This window comes from Natator depressus, chromosome 1, assembly GCF_965152275.1.
Source record: "Natator depressus isolate rNatDep1 chromosome 1, rNatDep2.hap1, whole genome shotgun sequence".
Classification (NCBI taxonomy): domain Eukaryota; kingdom Metazoa; phylum Chordata; order Testudines; family Cheloniidae; genus Natator; species Natator depressus.
Genome location: NC_134234.1, coordinates 208,571,625 through 208,592,663, shown reverse-complemented (window position 1 = coordinate 208,592,663; position 21,039 = coordinate 208,571,625).

Sequence of the window (21,039 nt, the reverse complement as noted above, 5' to 3'; positions counted from 1 at the left end):
AAGGAATGCCTACTGTGTTCTCTGACAAGAACATCTGACTGACACACAGTCCATGCATTTCGTCTGCCTTAACATCGTTGGAGCTTGGACTTTGCATGAAGGTGCAAATCTGAAGAACTTGGGGTGCGCTTTGCTTCCCAGGATTTGCTAGGAATGGCACAATCCACGCATTCTTTACATGACAGGAAATTTACATGACATTTACATAAATTTCCTGAGCTATACAGACAGAAATGCTCACCGTGAGCCTTCCGGCCCCACTGAAGAGATGCCTGATCTTCCAGGTAGTCAGAGTGCAGGTGACCTATGAGCTACTGCAGCGCCCATCGCTCCACCTCAAATGGATGCAACCATGCACATGCCTGAAGACAAGCGTAGAACGGAGAAGAGTGTGGTGGAGGCGCAAGAAACAGCCGCTGCTGAGTCTACTTTCTTAAGTCTAGATGATCCAGGACTGTGGACCCACTTGAGCAGTAGCCCGAAGGACTTCCTTGTAGTGCGTGGGCCACAGCAAGTGGAAAAAAACTTCTGGCTCCCCAAAGACAAGGAAAATAGAAGTTTCCCCACACATGACTGGCGTGAAAGCCCCAACGGTGACGAAGTGGAGGGGCCCTGGCTTCTGTACTCAGAATCCCATTATGGAGGATTATGCTCCATATGACGGAAAGTGTTCGTGGGCTAACAGTCGCAGAGGGAACTGGACTCACCAGAAACATACATAACGGCACATTTCCCTGTGGCTTAGTGTTGTGGCATGACCTACTGTTTGAAATAAATGTGGTAAGCAAGAGACTCCAAGGTGTTGCCCTTGATATACCTGGAGCAAAGGAACAGTTGGACAAAGCAAAGCAAAGTCAGACCTACAGTCTTACCGGTCAGATGAAAGCTTTCAAAGCGTTCTGAAGAGTGCAGAGAAGTTGGCAGAGGAACGTCACAGTGCAGCTGTTTTCACATCCATTCAAGGTGCAACAGGATTCTTTGCCGCTTTTACAGCTGCAGACTAACAATTCACAAGAGTCACTGAAGAAGAAGCCCTTTTGATCACGAGGCACGGGATAATCCCATAAGAGACCCCGACAACAATTCTAAGGTGAATTCTTTAACCAGGTGCTAGATTGTGCAATACAGTCAGTTGAAGAACGTTTCATGCGCCTCAAGGAACGAAGACAGCAGTATATCTGGGATGTTGTGTGCCCTGCATTGCTGGTGTAGATCCTCTTCAGGTATAGTGAGGAACTTTGGTGTAGGTCTTCTTCTGGTATAGTGAGGAGTTCCTCACTGTAGCTGAAGAAGATCTACACCAGCGATGCAGGGCACGAGAGACAGTGCTGAGACATGAGCACATGCGCGAGGTTGATGCGAGTGATTTAGGTGATGAACTGAAAGCCCTTTCAGGTTACATTTCAGCAGGAGGAAGGCCAAAGGCTCCCCTGGAATAGATGTGCGCAAATAAGATGACCACCCCCTCGCCAAATGCTTCGGTTGCTCTGGGCATACTTCTAAGACTTCCTCTACCAGTTGCCAGTGGAGAACGCAGAGAACAAACAGCCTACGTCTGTTTGTCAGCTCTGCCTCTTAAATGTATTTTAAGAACATCTCTTTCAGCACACCTACATAACTCCTTAAATATCGCCTCCAAATATAATCACTCAATAAGCACGAGGCTCAAGACGACCCTCGTTTGGATAAATACTGTGAAAGCAGCATGTTAGGTGTAGTGAGTGTATCAGGGCTGATAGGAATTATTGCTACAGAACAGTGAACCATCTGCCAGTTGGTATTGCGGAGTAATACTGTTTGTGCTACAGCTTCCCCCAGTGGAGCACCAGCTATTGAGAATAATGGCAAAGGAAACTTTGAGTCTAGACAAGCCCCTCGTTACAGCTCTTGGTGTCTAAACCAGTCCCTTTCCCTCTTGTGGTTAGCTAATGTCCTTCAGATGGCTCGCATCTGCACAAGAAGCTGGCTATGCTGATTAATGTAGCTATCTGCTGGTTTGTGCCTAAGAAATAGGGATTTTACTGGAAGCAACAATTAGCATTACCAAGGAATGCCTACTGTGTTCTCTGACAAGAACATCTGACTGACACACAGTCCATGCATTTCGTCTGCCTTAACATCGTTGGAGCTTGGACTTTGCATGAAGGTGCAAATCTGAAGAACTTGGGGTGCGCTTTGCTTCCCAGGATTTGCTAGGAATGGCACAATCCACGCATTCTTTACATGACAGGAAATTTACATGACATTTACATAAATTTCCTGAGCTATACAGACAGAAATGCTCACCGTGAGCCTTCCGGCCCCACTGAAGAGATGCCTGATCTTCCAGGTAGTCAGAGTGCAGGTGACCTATGAGCTACTGCAGCGCCCATCGCTCCACCTCAAATGGATGCAACCATGCACATGCCTGAAGACAAGCGTAGAACGGAGAAGAGTGTGGTGGAGGCGCAAGAAACAGCCGCTGCTGAGTCTACTTTCTTAAGTCTAGATGATCCAGGACTGTGGACCCACTTGAGCAGTAGCCCGAAGGACTTCCTTGTAGTGCGTGGGCCACAGCAAGTGGAAAAAAACTTCTGGCTCCCCAAAGACAAGGAAAATAGAAGTTTCCCCACACATGACTGGCGTGAAAGCCCCAACGGTGACGAAGTGGAGGGGCCCTGGCTTCTGTACTCAGAATCCCATTATGGAGGATTATGCTCCATATGACGGAAAGTGTTCGTGGGCTAACAGTCGCAGAGGGAACTGGACTCACCAGAAACATACATAACGGCACTTTTCCCTGTGGCTTAGTGTTGTGGCATGACCTACTGTTTGAAATAAATGTGGTAAGCAAGAGACTCCAAGGTGTTGCCCTTGATATACCTGGAGCAAAGGAACAGTTGGACAAAGCAAAGCAAAGTCAGACCTACAGTCTTACCGGTCAGATGAAAGCTTTCAAAGCGTTCTGAAGAGTGCAGAGAAGTTGGCAGAGGAACGTCACAGTGCAGCTGTTTTCACACCCACTCAAGGTGCAACAGGATTCTTTGCCGCTTTTACAGCTGCAGACTAACAATTCACAAGAGTCACTGAAGAAGAAGCCCTTTTGATCACGAGGCACGGGATAATCCCATAAGAGACCCCGACAACAATTCTAAGGTGAATTCTTTAACCAGGTGCTAGATTGTGCAATACAGTCAGTTGAAGAACGTTTCATGCGCCTCAAGGAACGAAGACAGCAGTATATCTGGGATGTTGTGTGCCCTGCATTGCTGGTGTAGATCCTCTTCAGGTATAGTGAGGAACTTTGGTGTAGGTCTTCTTCTGGTATAGTGAGGAGTTCCTCACTGTAGCTGAAGAAGATCTACACCAGCGATGCAGGGCACGAGAGACAGTGCTGAGACATGAGCACATGCGCGAGGTTGATGCGAGTGATTTAGGTGATGAACTGAAAGCCCTTTCAGGTTACATTTCAGCAGGAGGAAGGCCAAAGGCTCCCCTGGAATAGATGTGCGCAAATAAGATGACCACCCCCTCGCCAAATGCTTCGGTTGCTCTGGGCATACTTCTAAGACTTCCTCTACCAGTTGCCAGTGGAGAACGCAGAGAACAAACAGCCTACGTCTGTTTGTCAGCTCTGCCTCTTAAATGTATTTTAAGAACATCTCTTTCAGCACACCTACATAACTCCTTAAATATCGCCTCCAAATATAATCACTCAATAAGCACGAGGCTCAAGACGACCCTCGTTTGGATAAATACTGTGAAAGCAGCATGTTAGGTGTAGTGAGTGTATCAGGGCTGATAGGAATTATTGCTACAGAACAGTGAACCATCTGCCAGTTGGTATTGCGGAGTAATACTGTTTGTGCTACAGCTTCCCCCAGTGGAGCACCAGCTATTGAGAATAATGGCAAAGGAAACTTTGAGTCTAGACAAGCCCCTCGTTACAGCTCTTGGTGTCTAAACCAGTCCCTTTCCCTCTTGTGGTTAGCTAATGTCCTTCAGATGGCTCGCATCTGCACAAGAAGCTGGCTATGCTGATTAATGTAGCTATCTGCTGGTTTGTGCCTAAGAAATAGGGATTTTACTGGAAGCAACAATTAGCATTACCAAGGAATGCCTACTGTGTTCTCTGACAAGAACATCTGACTGACACACAGTCCATGCATTTCGTCTGCCTTAACATCGTTGGAGCTTGGACTTTGCATGAAGGTGCAAATCTGAAGAACTTGGGGTGCGCTTTGCTTCCCAGGATTTGCTAGGAATGGCACAATCCACGCATTCTTTACATGACAGGAAATTTACATGACATTTACATAAATTTCCTGAGCTATACAGACAGAAATGCTCACCGTGAGCCTTCCGGCCCCACTGAAGAGATGCCTGATCTTCCAGGTAGTCAGAGTGCAGGTGACCTATGAGCTACTGCAGCGCCCATCGCTCCACCTCAAATGGATGCAACCATGCACATGCCTGAAGACAAGCGTAGAACGGAGAAGAGTGTGGTGGAGGCGCAAGAAACAGCCGCTGCTGAGTCTACTTTCTTAAGTCTAGATGATCCAGGACTGTGGACCCACTTGAGCAGTAGCCCGAAGGACTTCCTTGTAGTGCGTGGGCCACAGCAAGTGGAAAAAAACTTCTGGCTCCCCAAAGACAAGGAAAATAGAAGTTTCCCCACACATGACTGGCGTGAAAGCCCCAACGGTGACGAAGTGGAGGGGCCCTGGCTTCTGTACTCAGAATCCCATTATGGAGGATTATGCTCCATATGACGGAAAGTGTTCGTGGGCTAACAGTCGCAGAGGGAACTGGACTCACCAGAAACATACATAACGGCACATTTCCCTGTGGCTTAGTGTTGTGGCATGACCTACTGTTTGAAATAAATGTGGTAAGCAAGAGACTCCAAGGTGTTGCCCTTGATATACCTGGAGCAAAGGAACAGTTGGACAAAGCAAAGCAAAGTCAGACCTACAGTCTTACCGGTCAGATGAAAGCTTTCAAAGCGTTCTGAAGAGTGCAGAGAAGTTGGCAGAGGAACGTCACAGTGCAGCTGTTTTCACACCCATTCAAGGTGCAACAGGATTCTTTGCCGCTTTTACAGCTGCAGACTAACAATTCACAAGAGTCACTGAAGAAGAAGCCCTTTTGATCACGAGGCACGGGATAATCCCATAAGAGACCCCGACAACAATTCTAAGGTGAATTCTTTAACCAGGTGCTAGATTGTGCAATACAGTCAGTTGAAGAACGTTTCATGCGCCTCAAGGAACGAAGACAGCAGTATATCTGGGATGTTGTGTGCCCTGCATTGCTGGTGTAGATCCTCTTCAGGTATAGTGAGGAACTTTGGTGTAGGTCTTCTTCTGGTATAGTGAGGAGTTCCTCACTGTAGCTGAAGAAGATCTACACCAGCGATGCAGGGCACGAGAGACAGTGCTGAGACATGAGCACATGCGCGAGGTTGATGCGAGTGATTTAGGTGATGAACTGAAAGCCCTTTCAGGTTACATTTCAGCAGGAGGAAGGCCAAAGGCTCCCCTGGAATAGATGTGCGCAAATAAGATGACCACCCCCTCGCCAAATGCTTCGGTTGCTCTGGGCATACTTCTAAGACTTCCTCTACCAGTTGCCAGTGGAGAACGCAGAGAACAAACAGCCTACGTCTGTTTGTCAGCTCTGCCTCTTAAATGTATTTTAAGAACATCTCTTTCAGCACACCTACATAACTCCTTAAATATCGCCTCCAAATATAATCACTCAATAAGCACGAGGCTCAAGACGACCCTCGTTTGGATAAATACTGTGAAAGCAGCATGTTAGGTGTAGTGAGTGTATCAGGGCTGATAGGAATTATTGCTACAGAACAGTGAACCATCTGCCAGTTGGTATTGCGGAGTAATACTGTTTGTGCTACAGCTTCCCCCAGTGGAGCACCAGCTATTGAGAATAATGGCAAAGGAAACTTTGAGTCTAGACAAGCCCCTCGTTACAGCTCTTGGTGTCTAAACCAGTCCCTTTCCCTCTTGTGGTTAGCTAATGTCCTTCAGATGGCTCGCATCTGCACAAGAAGCTGGCTATGCTGATTAATGTAGCTATCTGCTGGTTTGTGCCTAAGAAATAGGGATTTTACTGGAAGCAACAATTAGCATTACCAAGGAATGCCTACTGTGTTCTCTGACAAGAACATCTGACTGACACACAGTCCATGCATTTCGTCTGCCTTAACATCGTTGGAGCTTGGACTTTGCATGAAGGTGCAAATCTGAAGAACTTGGGGTGCGCTTTGCTTCCCAGGATTTGCTAGGAATGGCACAATCCACGCATTCTTTACATGACAGGAAATTTACATGACATTTACATAAATTTCCTGAGCTATACAGACAGAAATGCTCACCGTGAGCCTTCCGGCCCCACTGAAGAGATGCCTGATCTTCCAGGTAGTCAGAGTGCAGGTGACCTATGAGCTACTGCAGCGCCCATCGCTCCACCTCAAATGGATGCAACCATGCACATGCCTGAAGACAAGCGTAGAACGGAGAAGAGTGTGGTGGAGGCGCAAGAAACAGCCGCTGCTGAGTCTACTTTCTTAAGTCTAGATGATCCAGGACTGTGGACCCACTTGAGCAGTAGCCCGAAGGACTTCCTTGTAGTGCGTGGGCCACAGCAAGTGGAAAAAAACTTCTGGCTCCCCAAAGACAAGGAAAATAGAAGTTTCCCCACACATGACTGGCGTGAAAGCCCCAACGGTGACGAAGTGGAGGGGCCCTGGCTTCTGTACTCAGAATCCCATTATGGAGGATTATGCTCCATATGACGGAAAGTGTTCGTGGGCTAACAGTCGCAGAGGGAACTGGACTCACCAGAAACATACATAACGGCACATTTCCCTGTGGCTTAGTGTTGTGGCATGACCTACTGTTTGAAATAAATGTGGTAAGCAAGAGACTCCAAGGTGTTGCCCTTGATATACCTGGAGCAAAGGAACAGTTGGACAAAGCAAAGCAAAGTCAGACCTACAGTCTTACCGGTCAGATGAAAGCTTTCAAAGCGTTCTGAAGAGTGCAGAGAAGTTGGCAGAGGAACGTCACAGTGCAGCTGTTTTCACATCCATTCAAGGTGCAACAGGATTCTTTGCCGCTTTTACAGCTGCAGACTAACAATTCACAAGAGTCACTGAAGAAGAAGCCCTTTTGATCACGAGGCACGGGATAATCCCATAAGAGACCCCGACAACAATTCTAAGGTGAATTCTTTAACCAGGTGCTAGATTGTGCAATACAGTCAGTTGAAGAACGTTTCATGCGCCTCAAGGAACGAAGACAGCAGTATATCTGGGATGTTGTGTGCCCTGCATTGCTGGTGTAGATCCTCTTCAGGTATAGTGAGGAACTTTGGTGTAGGTCTTCTTCTGGTATAGTGAGGAGTTCCTCACTGTAGCTGAAGAAGATCTACACCAGCGATGCAGGGCACGAGAGACAGTGCTGAGACATGAGCACATGCGCGAGGTTGATGCGAGTGATTTAGGTGATGAACTGAAAGCCCTTTCAGGTTACATTTCAGCAGGAGGAAGGCCAAAGGCTCCCCTGGAATAGATGTGCGCAAATAAGATGACCACCCCCTCGCCAAATGCTTCGGTTGCTCTGGGCATACTTCTAAGACTTCCTCTACCAGTTGCCAGTGGAGAACGCAGAGAACAAACAGCCTACGTCTGTTTGTCAGCTCTGCCTCTTAAATGTATTTTAAGAACATCTCTTTCAGCACACCTACATAACTCCTTAAATATCGCCTCCAAATATAATCACTCAATAAGCACGAGGCTCAAGACGACCCTCGTTTGGATAAATACTGTGAAAGCAGCATGTTAGGTGTAGTGAGTGTATCAGGGCTGATAGGAATTATTGCTACAGAACAGTGAACCATCTGCCAGTTGGTATTGCGGAGTAATACTGTTTGTGCTACAGCTTCCCCCAGTGGAGCACCAGCTATTGAGAATAATGGCAAAGGAAACTTTGAGTCTAGACAAGCCCCTCGTTACGGCTCTTGGTGTCTAAACCAGTCCCTTTCCCTCTTGTGGTTAGCTAATGTCCTTCAGATGGCTCGCATCTGCACAAGAAGCTGGCTATGCTGATTAATGTAGCTATCTGCTGGTTTGTGCCTAAGAAATAGGGATTTTACTGGAAGCAACAATTAGCATTACCAAGGAATGCCTACTGTGTTCTCTGACAAGAACATCTGACTGACACACAGTCCATGCATTTCGTCTGCCTTAACATCGTTGGAGCTTGGACTTTGCATGAAGGTGCAAATCTGAAGAACTTGGGGTGCGCTTTGCTTCCCAGGATTTGCTAGGAATGGCACAATCCACGCATTCTTTACATGACAGGAAATTTACATGACATTTACATAAATTTCCTGAGCTATACAGACAGAAATGCTCACCGTGAGCCTTCCGGCCCCACTGAAGAGATGCCTGATCTTCCAGGTAGTCAGAGTGCAGGTGACCTATGAGCTACTGCAGCGCCCATCGCTCCACCTCAAATGGATGCAACCATGCACATGCCTGAAGACAAGCGTAGAACGGAGAAGAGTGTGGTGGAGGCGCAAGAAACAGCCGCTGCTGAGTCTACTTTCTTAAGTCTAGATGATCCAGGACTGTGGACCCACTTGAGCAGTAGCCCGAAGGACTTCCTTGTAGTGCGTGGGCCACAGCAAGTGGAAAAAAACTTCTGGCTCCCCAAAGACAAGGAAAATAGAAGTTTCCCCACACATGACTGGCGTGAAAGCCCCAACGGTGACGAAGTGGAGGGGCCCTGGCTTCTGTACTCAGAATCCCATTATGGAGGATTATGCTCCATATGACGGAAAGTGTTCGTGGGCTAACAGTCGCAGAGGGAACTGGACTCACCAGAAACATACATAACGGCACATTTCCCTGTGGCTTAGTGTTGTGGCATGACCTACTGTTTGAAATAAATGTGGTAAGCAAGAGACTCCAAGGTGTTGCCCTTGATATACCTGGAGCAAAGGAACAGTTGGACAAAGCAAAGCAAAGTCAGACCTACAGTCTTACCGGTCAGATGAAAGCTTTCAAAGCGTTCTGAAGAGTGCAGAGAAGTTGGCAGAGGAACGTCACAGTGCAGCTGTTTTCACACCCATTCAAGGTGCAACAGGATTCTTTGCCGCTTTTACAGCTGCAGACTAACAATTCACAAGAGTCACTGAAGAAGAAGCCCTTTTGATCACGAGGCACGGGATAATCCCATAAGAGACCCCGACAACAATTCTAAGGTGAATTCTTTAACCAGGTGCTAGATTGTGCAATACAGTCAGTTGAAGAACGTTTCATGCGCCTCAAGGAACGAAGACAGCAGTATATCTGGGATGTTGTGTGCCCTGCATTGCTGGTGTAGATCCTCTTCAGGTATAGTGAGGAACTTTGGTGTAGGTCTTCTTCTGGTATAGTGAGGAGTTCCTCACTGTAGCTGAAGAAGATCTACACCAGCGATGCAGGGCACGAGAGACAGTGCTGAGACATGAGCACATGCGCGAGGTTGATGCGAGTGATTTAGGTGATGAACTGAAAGCCCTTTCAGGTTACATTTCAGCAGGAGGAAGGCCAAAGGCTCCCCTGGAATAGATGTGCGCAAATAAGATGACCACCCCCTCGCCAAATGCTTCGGTTGCTCTGGGCATACTTCTAAGACTTCCTCTACCAGTTGCCAGTGGAGAACGCAGAGAACAAACAGCCTACGTCTGTTTGTCAGCTCTGCCTCTTAAATGTATTTTAAGAACATCTCTTTCAGCACACCTACATAACTCCTTAAATATCGCCTCCAAATATAATCACTCAATAAGCACGAGGCTCAAGACGACCCTCGTTTGGATAAATACTGTGAAAGCAGCATGTTAGGTGTAGTGAGTGTATCAGGGCTGATAGGAATTATTGCTACAGAACAGTGAACCATCTGCCAGTTGGTATTGCGGAGTAATACTGTTTGTGCTACAGCTTCCCCCAGTGGAGCACCAGCTATTGAGAATAATGGCAAAGGAAACTTTGAGTCTAGACAAGCCCCTCGTTACAGCTCTTGGTGTCTAAACCAGTCCCTTTCCCTCTTGTGGTTAGCTAATGTCCTTCAGATGGCTCGCATCTGCACAAGAAGCTGGCTATGCTGATTAATGTAGCTATCTGCTGGTTTGTGCCTAAGAAATAGGGATTTTACTGGAAGCAACAATTAGCATTACCAAGGAATGCCTACTGTGTTCTCTGACAAGAACATCTGACTGACACACAGTCCATGCATTTCGTCTGCCTTAACATCGTTGGAGCTTGGACTTTGCATGAAGGTGCAAATCTGAAGAACTTGGGGTGCGCTTTGCTTCCCAGGATTTGCTAGGAATGGCACAATCCACGCATTCTTTACATGACAGGAAATTTACATGACATTTACATAAATTTCCTGAGCTATACAGACAGAAATGCTCACCGTGAGCCTTCCGGCCCCACTGAAGAGATGCCTGATCTTCCAGGTAGTCAGAGTGCAGGTGACCTATGAGCTACTGCAGCGCCCATCGCTCCACCTCAAATGGATGCAACCATGCACATGCCTGAAGACAAGCGTAGAACGGAGAAGAGTGTGGTGGAGGCGCAAGAAACAGCCGCTGCTGAGTCTACTTTCTTAAGTCTAGATGATCCAGGACTGTGGACCCACTTGAGCAGTAGCCCGAAGGACTTCCTTGTAGTGCGTGGGCCACAGCAAGTGGAAAAAAACTTCTGGCTCCCCAAAGACAAGGAAAATAGAAGTTTCCCCACACATGACTGGCGTGAAAGCCCCAACGGTGACGAAGTGGAGGGGCCCTGGCTTCTGTACTCAGAATCCCATTATGGAGGATTATGCTCCATATGACGGAAAGTGTTCGTGGGCTAACAGTCGCAGAGGGAACTGGACTCACCAGAAACATACATAACGGCACTTTTCCCTGTGGCTTAGTGTTGTGGCATGACCTACTGTTTGAAATAAATGTGGTAAGCAAGAGACTCCAAGGTGTTGCCCTTGATATACCTGGAGCAAAGGAACAGTTGGACAAAGCAAAGCAAAGTCAGACCTACAGTCTTACCGGTCAGATGAAAGCTTTCAAAGCGTTCTGAAGAGTGCAGAGAAGTTGGCAGAGGAACGTCACAGTGCAGCTGTTTTCACACCCACTCAAGGTGCAACAGGATTCTTTGCCGCTTTTACAGCTGCAGACTAACAATTCACAAGAGTCACTGAAGAAGAAGCCCTTTTGATCACGAGGCACGGGATAATCCCATAAGAGACCCCGACAACAATTCTAAGGTGAATTCTTTAACCAGGTGCTAGATTGTGCAATACAGTCAGTTGAAGAACGTTTCATGCGCCTCAAGGAACGAAGACAGCAGTATATCTGGGATGTTGTGTGCCCTGCATTGCTGGTGTAGATCCTCTTCAGGTATAGTGAGGAACTTTGGTGTAGGTCTTCTTCTGGTATAGTGAGGAGTTCCTCACTGTAGCTGAAGAAGATCTACACCAGCGATGCAGGGCACGAGAGACAGTGCTGAGACATGAGCACATGCGCGAGGTTGATGCGAGTGATTTAGGTGATGAACTGAAAGCCCTTTCAGGTTACATTTCAGCAGGAGGAAGGCCAAAGGCTCCCCTGGAATAGATGTGCGCAAATAAGATGACCACCCCCTCGCCAAATGCTTCGGTTGCTCTGGGCATACTTCTAAGACTTCCTCTACCAGTTGCCAGTGGAGAACGCAGAGAACAAACAGCCTACGTCTGTTTGTCAGCTCTGCCTCTTAAATGTATTTTAAGAACATCTCTTTCAGCACACCTACATAACTCCTTAAATATCGCCTCCAAATATAATCACTCAATAAGCACGAGGCTCAAGACGACCCTCGTTTGGATAAATACTGTGAAAGCAGCATGTTAGGTGTAGTGAGTGTATCAGGGCTGATAGGAATTATTGCTACAGAACAGTGAACCATCTGCCAGTTGGTATTGCGGAGTAATACTGTTTGTGCTACAGCTTCCCCCAGTGGAGCACCAGCTATTGAGAATAATGGCAAAGGAAACTTTGAGTCTAGACAAGCCCCTCGTTACAGCTCTTGGTGTCTAAACCAGTCCCTTTCCCTCTTGTGGTTAGCTAATGTCCTTCAGATGGCTCGCATCTGCACAAGAAGCTGGCTATGCTGATTAATGTAGCTATCTGCTGGTTTGTGCCTAAGAAATAGGGATTTTACTGGAAGCAACAATTAGCATTACCAAGGAATGCCTACTGTGTTCTCTGACAACAACATCTGACTGACACACAGTCCATGCATTTCGTCTGCCTTAACATCGTTGGAGCTTGGACTTTGCATGAAGGTGCAAATCTGAAGAACTTGGGGTGCGCTTTGCTTCCCAGGATTTGCTAGGAATGGCACAATCCACGCATTCTTTACATGACAGGAAATTTACATGACATTTACATAAATTTCCTGAGCTATACAGACAGAAATGCTCACCGTGAGCCTTCCGGCCCCACTGAAGAGATGCCTGATCTTCCAGGTAGTCAGAGTGCAGGTGACCTATGAGCTACTGCAGCGCCCATCGCTCCACCTCAAATGGATGCAACCATGCACATGCCTGAAGACAAGCGTAGAACGGAGAAGAGTGTGGTGGAGGCGCAAGAAACAGCCGCTGCTGAGTCTACTTTCTTAAGTCTAGATGATCCAGGACTGTGGACCCACTTGAGCAGTAGCCCGAAGGACTTCCTTGTAGTGCGTGGGCCACAGCAAGTGGAAAAAAACTTCTGGCTCCCCAAAGACAAGGAAAATAGAAGTTTCCCCACACATGACTGGCGTGAAAGCCCCAACGGTGACGAAGTGGAGGGGCCCTGGCTTCTGTACTCAGAATCCCATTATGGAGGATTATGCTCCATATGACGGAAAGTGTTCGTGGGCTAACAGTCGCAGAGGGAACTGGACTCACCAGAAACATACATAACGGCACATTTCCCTGTGGCTTAGTGTTGTGGCATGACCTACTGTTTGAAATAAATGTGGTAAGCAAGAGACTCCAAGGTGTTGCCCTTGATATACCTGGAGCAAAGGAACAGTTGGACAAAGCAAAGCAAAGTCAGACCTACAGTCTTACCGGTCAGATGAAAGCTTTCAAAGCGTTCTGAAGAGTGCAGAGAAGTTGGCAGAGGAACGTCACAGTGCAGCTGTTTTCACACCCACTCAAGGTGCAACAGGATTCTTTGCCGCTTTTACAGCTGCAGACTAACAATTCACAAGAGTCACTGAAGAAGAAGCCCTTTTGATCACGAGGCACGGGATAATCCCATAAGAGACCCCGACAACAATTCTAAGGTGAATTCTTTAACCAGGTGCTAGATTGTGCAATACAGTCAGTTGAAGAACGTTTCATGCGCCTCAAGGAACGAAGACAGCAGTATATCTGGGATGTTGTGTGCCCTGCATTGCTGGTGTAGATCCTCTTCAGGTATAGTGAGGAACTTTGGTGTAGGCCTTCTTCTGGTATAGTGAGGAGTTCCTCACTGTAGCTGAAGAAGATCTACACCAGCGATGCAGGGCACGAGAGACAGTGCTGAGACATGAGCACATGCGCGAGGTTGATGCGAGTGATTTAGGTGATGAACTGAAAGCCCTTTCAGGTTACATTTCAGCAGGAGGAAGGCCAAAGGCTCCCCTGGAATAGATGTGCGCAAATAAGATGACCACCCCCTCGCCAAATGCTTCGGTTGCTCTGGGCATACTTCTAAGACTTCCTCTACCAGTTGCCAGTGGAGAACGCAGAGAACAAACGGCCTACGTCTGTTTGTCAGCTCTGCCTCTTAAATGTATTTTAAGAACATCTCTTTCAGCACACCTACATAACTCCTTAAATATCGCCTCCAAATATAATCACTCAATAAGCACGAGGCTCAAGACGACCCTCGTTTGGATAAATACTGTGAAAGCAGCATGTTAGGTGTAGTGAGTGTATCAGGGCTGATAGGAATTATTGCTACAGAACAGTGAACCATCTGCCAGTTGGTATTGCGGAGTAATACTGTTTGTGCTACAGCTTCCCCCAGTGGAGCACCAGCTATTGAGAATAATGGCAAAGGAAACTTTGAGTCTAGACAAGCCCCTCGTTACGGCTCTTGGTGTCTAAACCAGTCCCTTTCCCTCTTGTGGTTAGCTAATGTCCTTCAGATGGCTCGCATCTGCACAAGAAGCTGGCTATGCTGATTAATGTAGCTATCTGCTGGTTTGTGCCTAAGAAATAGGGATTTTACTGGAAGCAACAATTAGCATTACCAAGGAATGCCTACTGTGTTCTCTGACAACAACATCTGACTGACACACAGTCCATGCATTTCGTCTGCCTTAACATCGTTGGAGCTTGGACTTTGCATGAAGGTGCAAATCTGAAGAACTTGGGGTGCGCTTTGCTTCCCAGGATTTGCTAGGAATGGCACAATCCACGCATTCTTTACATGACAGGAAATTTACATGACATTTACATAAATTTCCTGAGCTATACAGACAGAAATGCTCACCGTGAGCCTTCCGGCCCCACTGAAGAGATGCCTGATCTTCCAGGTAGTCAGAGTGCAGGTGACCTATGAGCTACTGCAGCGCCCATCGCTCCACCTCAAATGGATGCAACCATGCACATGCCTGAAGACAAGCGTAGAACGGAGAAGAGTGTGGTGGAGGCGCAAGAAACAGCCGCTGCTGAGTCTACTTTCTTAAGTCTAGATGATCCAGGACTGTGGACCCACTTGAGCAGTAGCCCGAAGGACTTCCTTGTAGTGCGTGGGCCACAGCAAGTGGAAAAAAACTTCTGGCTCCCCAAAGACAAGGAAAATAGAAGTTTCCCCACACATGACTGGCGTGAAAGCCCCAACGGTGACGAAGTGGAGGGGCCCTGGCTTCTGTACTCAGAATCCCATTATGGAGGATTATGCTCCATATGACGGAAAGTGTTCGTGGGCTAACAGTCGCAGAGGGAACTGGACTCACCAGAAACATACATAACGGCACATTTCCCTGTGGCTTAGTGTTGTGGCATGACCTACTGTTTGAAATAAATGTGGTAAGCAAGAGACTCCAAGGTGTTGCCCTTGATATACCTGGAGCAAAGGAACAGTTGGACAAAGCAAAGCAAAGTCAGACCTACAGTCTTACCGGTCAGATGAAAGCTTTCAAAGCGTTCTGAAGAGTGCAGAGAAGTTGGCAGAGGAACGTCACAGTGCAGCTGTTTTCACACCCACTCAAGGTGCAACAGGATTCTTTGCCGCTTTTACAGCTGCAGACTAACAATTCACAAGAGTCACTGAAGAAGAAGCCCTTTTGATCACGAGGCACGGGATAATCCCATAAGAGACCCCGACAACAATTCTAAGGTGAATTCTTTAACCAGGTGCTAGATTGTGCAATACAGTCAGTTGAAGAACGTTTCATGCGCCTCAAGGAACGAAGACAGCAGTATATCTGGGATGTTGTGTGCCCTGCATTGCTGGTGTAGATCCTCTTCAGGTATAGTGAGGAACTTTGGTGTAGGCCTTCTTCTGGTATAGTGAGGAGTTCCTCACTGTAGCTGAAGAAGATCTACACCAGCGATGCAGGGCACGAGAGACAGTGCTGAGACATGAGCACATGCGCGAGGTTGATGCGAGTGATTTAGGTGATGAACTGAAAGCCCTTTCAGGTTACATTTCAGCAGGAGGAAGGCCAAAGGCTCCCCTGGAATAGATGTGCGCAAATAAGATGACCACCCCCTCGCCAAATGCTTCGGTTGCTCTGGGCATACTTCTAAGACTTCCTCTACCAGTTGCCAGTGGAGAACGCAGAGAACAAACGGCCTACGTCTGTTTGTCAGCTCTGCCTCTTAAATGTATTTTAAGAACATCTCTTTCAGCACACCTACATAACTCCTTAAATATCGCCTCCAAATATAATCACTCAATAAGCACGAGGCTCAAGACGACCCTCGTTTGGATAAATACTGTGAAAGCAGCATGTTAGGTGTAGTGAGTGTATCAGGGCTGATAGGAATTATTGCTACAGAACAGTGAACCATCTGCCAGTTGGTATTGCGGAGTAATACTGTTTGTGCTACAGCTTCCCCCAGTGGAGCACCAGCTATTGAGAATAATGGCAAAGGAAACTTTGAGTCTAGACAAGCCCCTCGTTACGGCTCTTGGTGTCTAAACCAGTCCCTTTCCCTCTTGTGGTTAGCTAATGTCCTTCAGATGGCTCGCATCTGCACAAGAAGCTGGCTATGCTGATTAATGTAGCTATCTGCTGGTTTGTGCCTAAGAAATAGGGATTTTACTGGAAGCAACAATTAGCATTACCAAGGAATGCCTACTGTGTTCTCTGACAACAACATCTGACTGACACACAGTCCATGCATTTCGTCTGCCTTAACATCGTTGGAGCTTGGACTTTGCATGAAGGTGCAAATCTGAAGAACTTGGGGTGCGCTTTGCTTCCCAGGATTTGCTAGGAATGGCACAATCCACGCATTCTTTACATGACAGGAAATTTACATGACATTTACATAAATTTCCTGAGCTATACAGACAGAAATGCTCACCGTGAGCCTTCCGGCCCCACTGAAGAGATGCCTGATCTTCCAGGTAGTCAGAGTGCAGGTGACCTATGAGCTACTGCAGCGCCCATCGCTCCACCTCAAATGGATGCAACCATGCACATGCCTGAAGACAAGCGTAGAACGGAGAAGAGTGTGGTGGAGGCGCAAGAAACAGCCGCTGCTGAGTCTACTTTCTTAAGTCTAGATGATCCAGGACTGTGGACCCACTTGAGCAGTAGCCCGAAGGACTTCCTTGTAGTGCGTGGGCCACAGCAAGTGGAAAAAAACTTCTGGCTCCCCAAAGACAAGGAAAATAGAAGTTTCCCCACACATGACTGGCGTGAAAGCCCCAACGGTGACGAAGTGGAGGGGCCCTGGCTTCTGTACTCAGAATCCCATTATGGAGGATTATGCTCCATATGACGGAAAGTGTTCGTGGGCTAACAGTCGCAGAGGGAACTGGACTCACCAGAAACATACATAACGGCACATTTCCCTGTGGCTTAGTGTTGTGGCATGACCTACTGTTTGAAATAAATGTGGTAAGCAAGAGACTCCAAGGTGTTGCCCTTGATATACCTGGAGCAAAGGAACAGTTGGACAAAGCAAAGCAAAGTCAGACCTACAGTCTTACCGGTCAGATGAAAGCTTTCAAAGCGTTCTGAAGAGTGCAGAGAAGTTGGCAGAGGAACGTCACAGTGCAGCTGTTTTCACACCCATTCAAGGTGCAACAGGATTCTTTGCCGCTTTTACAGCTGCAGACTAACAATTCACAAGAGTCACTGAAGAAGAAGCCCTTTTGATCACGAGGCACGGGATAATCCCATAAGAGACCCCGACAACAATTCTAAGGTGAATTCTTTAACCAGGTGCTAGATTGTGCAATACAGTCAGTTGAAGAACGTTTCATGCGCCTCAAGGAACGAAGACAGCAGTATATCTGGGATGTTGTGTGCCCTGCATTGCTGGTGTAGATCCTCTTCAGGTATAGTGAGGAACTTTGGTGTAGGCCTTCTTCTGGTATAGTGAGGAGTTCCTCACTGTAGCTGAAGAAGATCTACACCAGCGATGCAGGGCACGAGAGACAGTGCTGAGACATGAGCACATGCGCGAGGTTGATGCGAGTGATTTAGGTGATGAACTGAAAGCCCTTTCAGGTTACATTTCAGCAGGAGGAAGGCCAAAGGCTCCCCTGGAATAGATGTGCGCAAATAAGATGACCACCCCCTCGCCAAATGCTTCGGTTGCTCTGGGCATACTTCTAAGACTTCCTCTACCAGTTGCCAGTGGAGAACGCAGAGAACAAACGGCCTACGTCTGTTTGTCAGCTCTGCCTCTTAAATGTATTTTAAGAACATCTCTTTCAGCACACCTACATAACTCCTTAAATATCGCCTCCAAATATAATCACTCAATAAGCACGAGGCTCAAGACGACCCTCGTTTGGATAAATACTGTGAAAGCAGCATGTTAGGTGTAGTGAGTGTATCAGGGCTGATAGGAATTATTGCTACAGAACAGTGAACCATCTGCCAGTTGGTATTGCGGAGTAATACTGTTTGTGCTACAGCTTCCCCCAGTGGAGCACCAGCTATTGAGAATAATGGCAAAGGAAACTTTGAGTCTAGACAAGCCCCTCGTTACGGCTCTTGGTGTCTAAACCAGTCCCTTTCCCTCTTGTGGTTAGCTAATGTCCTTCAGATGGCTCGCATCTGCACAAGAAGCTGGCTATGCTGATTAATGTAGCTATCTGCTGGTTTGTGCCTAAGAAATAGGGATTTTACTGGAAGCAACAATTAGCATTACCAAGGAATGCCTACTGTGTTCTCTGACAACAACATCTGACTGACACACAGTCCATGCATTTCGTCTGCCTTAACATCGTTGGAGCTTGGACTTTGCATGAAGGTGCAAATCTGAAGAACTTGGGGTGCGCTTTGCTTCCCAGGATTTGCTAGGAATGGCACAATCCACGCATTCTTTACATGACAGGAAATTTACATGACATTTACATAAATTTCCTGAGCTATACAGACAGAAATGCTCACCGTGAGCCTTCCGGCCCCACTGAAGAGATGCCTGATCTTCCAGGTAGTCAGAGTGCAGGTGACCTATGAGCTACTGCAGCGCCCATCGCTCCACCTCAAATGGATGCAACCATGCACATGCCTGAAGACAAGCGTAGAACGGAGAAGAGTGTGGTGGAGGCGCAAGAAACAGCCGCTGCTGAGTCTACTTTCTTAAGTCTAGATGATCCAGGACTGTGGACCCACTTGAGCAGTAGCCCGAAGGACTTCCTTGTAGTGCGTGGGCCACAGCAAGTGGAAAAAAACTTCTGGCTCCCCAAAGACAAGGAAAATAGAAGTTTCCCCACACATGACTGGCGTGAAAGCCCCAACGGTGACGAAGTGGAGGGGCCCTGGCTTCTGTACTCAGAATCCCATTATGGAGGATTATGCTCCATATGACGGAAAGTGTTCGTGGGCTAACAGTCGCAGAGGGAACTGGACTCACCAGAAACATACATAACGGCACTTTTCCCTGTGGCTTAGTGTTGTGGCATGACCTACTGTTTGAAATAAATGTGGTAAGCAAGAGACTCCAAGGTGTTGCCCTTGATATACCTGGAGCAAAGGAACAGTTGGACAAAGCAAAGCAAAGTCAGACCTACAGTCTTACCGGTCAGATGAAAGCTTTCAAAGCGTTCTGAAGAGTGCAGAGAAGTTGGCAGAGGAACGTCACAGTGCAGCTGTTTTCACACCCACTCAAGGTGCAACAGGATTCTTTGCCGCTTTTACAGCTGCAGACTAACAATTCACAAGAGTCACTGAAGAAGAAGCCCTTTTGATCACGAGGCACGGGATAATCCCATAAGAGACCCCGACAACAATTCTAAGGTGAATTCTTTAACCAGGTGCTAGATTGTGCAATACAGTCAGTTGAAGAACGTTTCATGCGCCTCAAGGAACGAAGACAGCAGTATATCTGGGATGTTGTGTGCCCTGCATTGCTGGTGTAGATCCTCTTCAGGTATAGTGAGGAACTTTGGTGTAGGTCTTCTTCTGGTATAGTGAGGAGTTCCTCACTGTAGCTGAAGAAGATCTACACCAGCGATGCAGGGCACGAGAGACAGTGCTGAGACATGAGCACATGCGCGAGGTTGATGCGAGTGATTTAGGTGATGAACTGAAAGCCCTTTCAGGTTACATTTCAGCAGGAGGAAGGCCAAAGGCTCCCCTGGAATAGATGTGCGCAAATAAGATGACCACCCCCTCGCCAAATGCTTCGGTTGCTCTGGGCATACTTCTAAGACTTCCTCTACCAGTTGCCAGTGGAGAACGCAGAGAACAAACGGCCTACGTCTGTTTGTCAGCTCTGCCTCTTAAATGTATTTTAAGAACATCTCTTTCAGCACACCTACATAACTCCTTAAATATCGCCTCCAAATATAATCACTCAATAAGCACGAGGCTCAAGACGACCCTCGTTTGGATAAATACTGTGAAAGCAGCATGTTAGGTGTAGTGAGTGTATCAGGGCTGATAGGAATTATTGCTACAGAACAGTGAACCATCTGCCAGTTGGTATTGCGGAGTAATACTGTTTGTGCTACAGCTTCCCCCAGTGGAGCACCAGCTATTGAGAATAATGGCAAAGGAAACTTTGAGTCTAGACAAGCCCCTCGTTACGGCTCTTGGTGTCTAAACCAGTCCCTTTCCCTCTTGTGGTTAGCTAATGTCCTTCAGATGGCTCGCATCTGCACAAGAAGCTGGCTATGCTGATTAATGTAGCTATCTGCTGGTTTGTGCCTAAGAAATAGGGATTTTACTGGAAGCAACAATTAGCATTACCAAGGAATGCCTACTGTGTTCTCTGACAACAACATCTGACTGACACACAGTCCATGCATTTCGTCTGCCTTAACATCGTTGGAGCTTGGACTTTGCATGAAGGTGCAAATCTGAAGAACTTGGGGTGCGCTTTGCTTCCCAGGATTTGCTAGGAATGGCACAATCCACGCATTCTTTACATGACAGGAAATTTACATGACATTTACATAAATTTCCTGAGCTATACAGACAGAAATGCTCACCGTGAGCCTTCCGGCCCCACTGAAGAGATGCCTGATCTTCCAGGTAGTCAGAGTGCAGGTGACCTATGAGCTACTGCAGCGCCCATCGCTCCACCTCAAATGGATGCAACCATGCACATGCCTGAAGACAAGCGTAGAACGGAGAAGAGTGTGGTGGAGGCGCAAGAAACAGCCGCTGCTGAGTCTACTTTCTTAAGTCTAGATGATCCAGGACTGTGGACCCACTTGAGCAGTAGCCCGAAGGACTTCCTTGTAGTGCGTGGGCCACAGCAAGTGGAAAAAAACTTCTGGCTCCCCAAAGACAAGGAAAATAGAAGTTTCCCCACACATGACTGGCGTGAAAGCCCC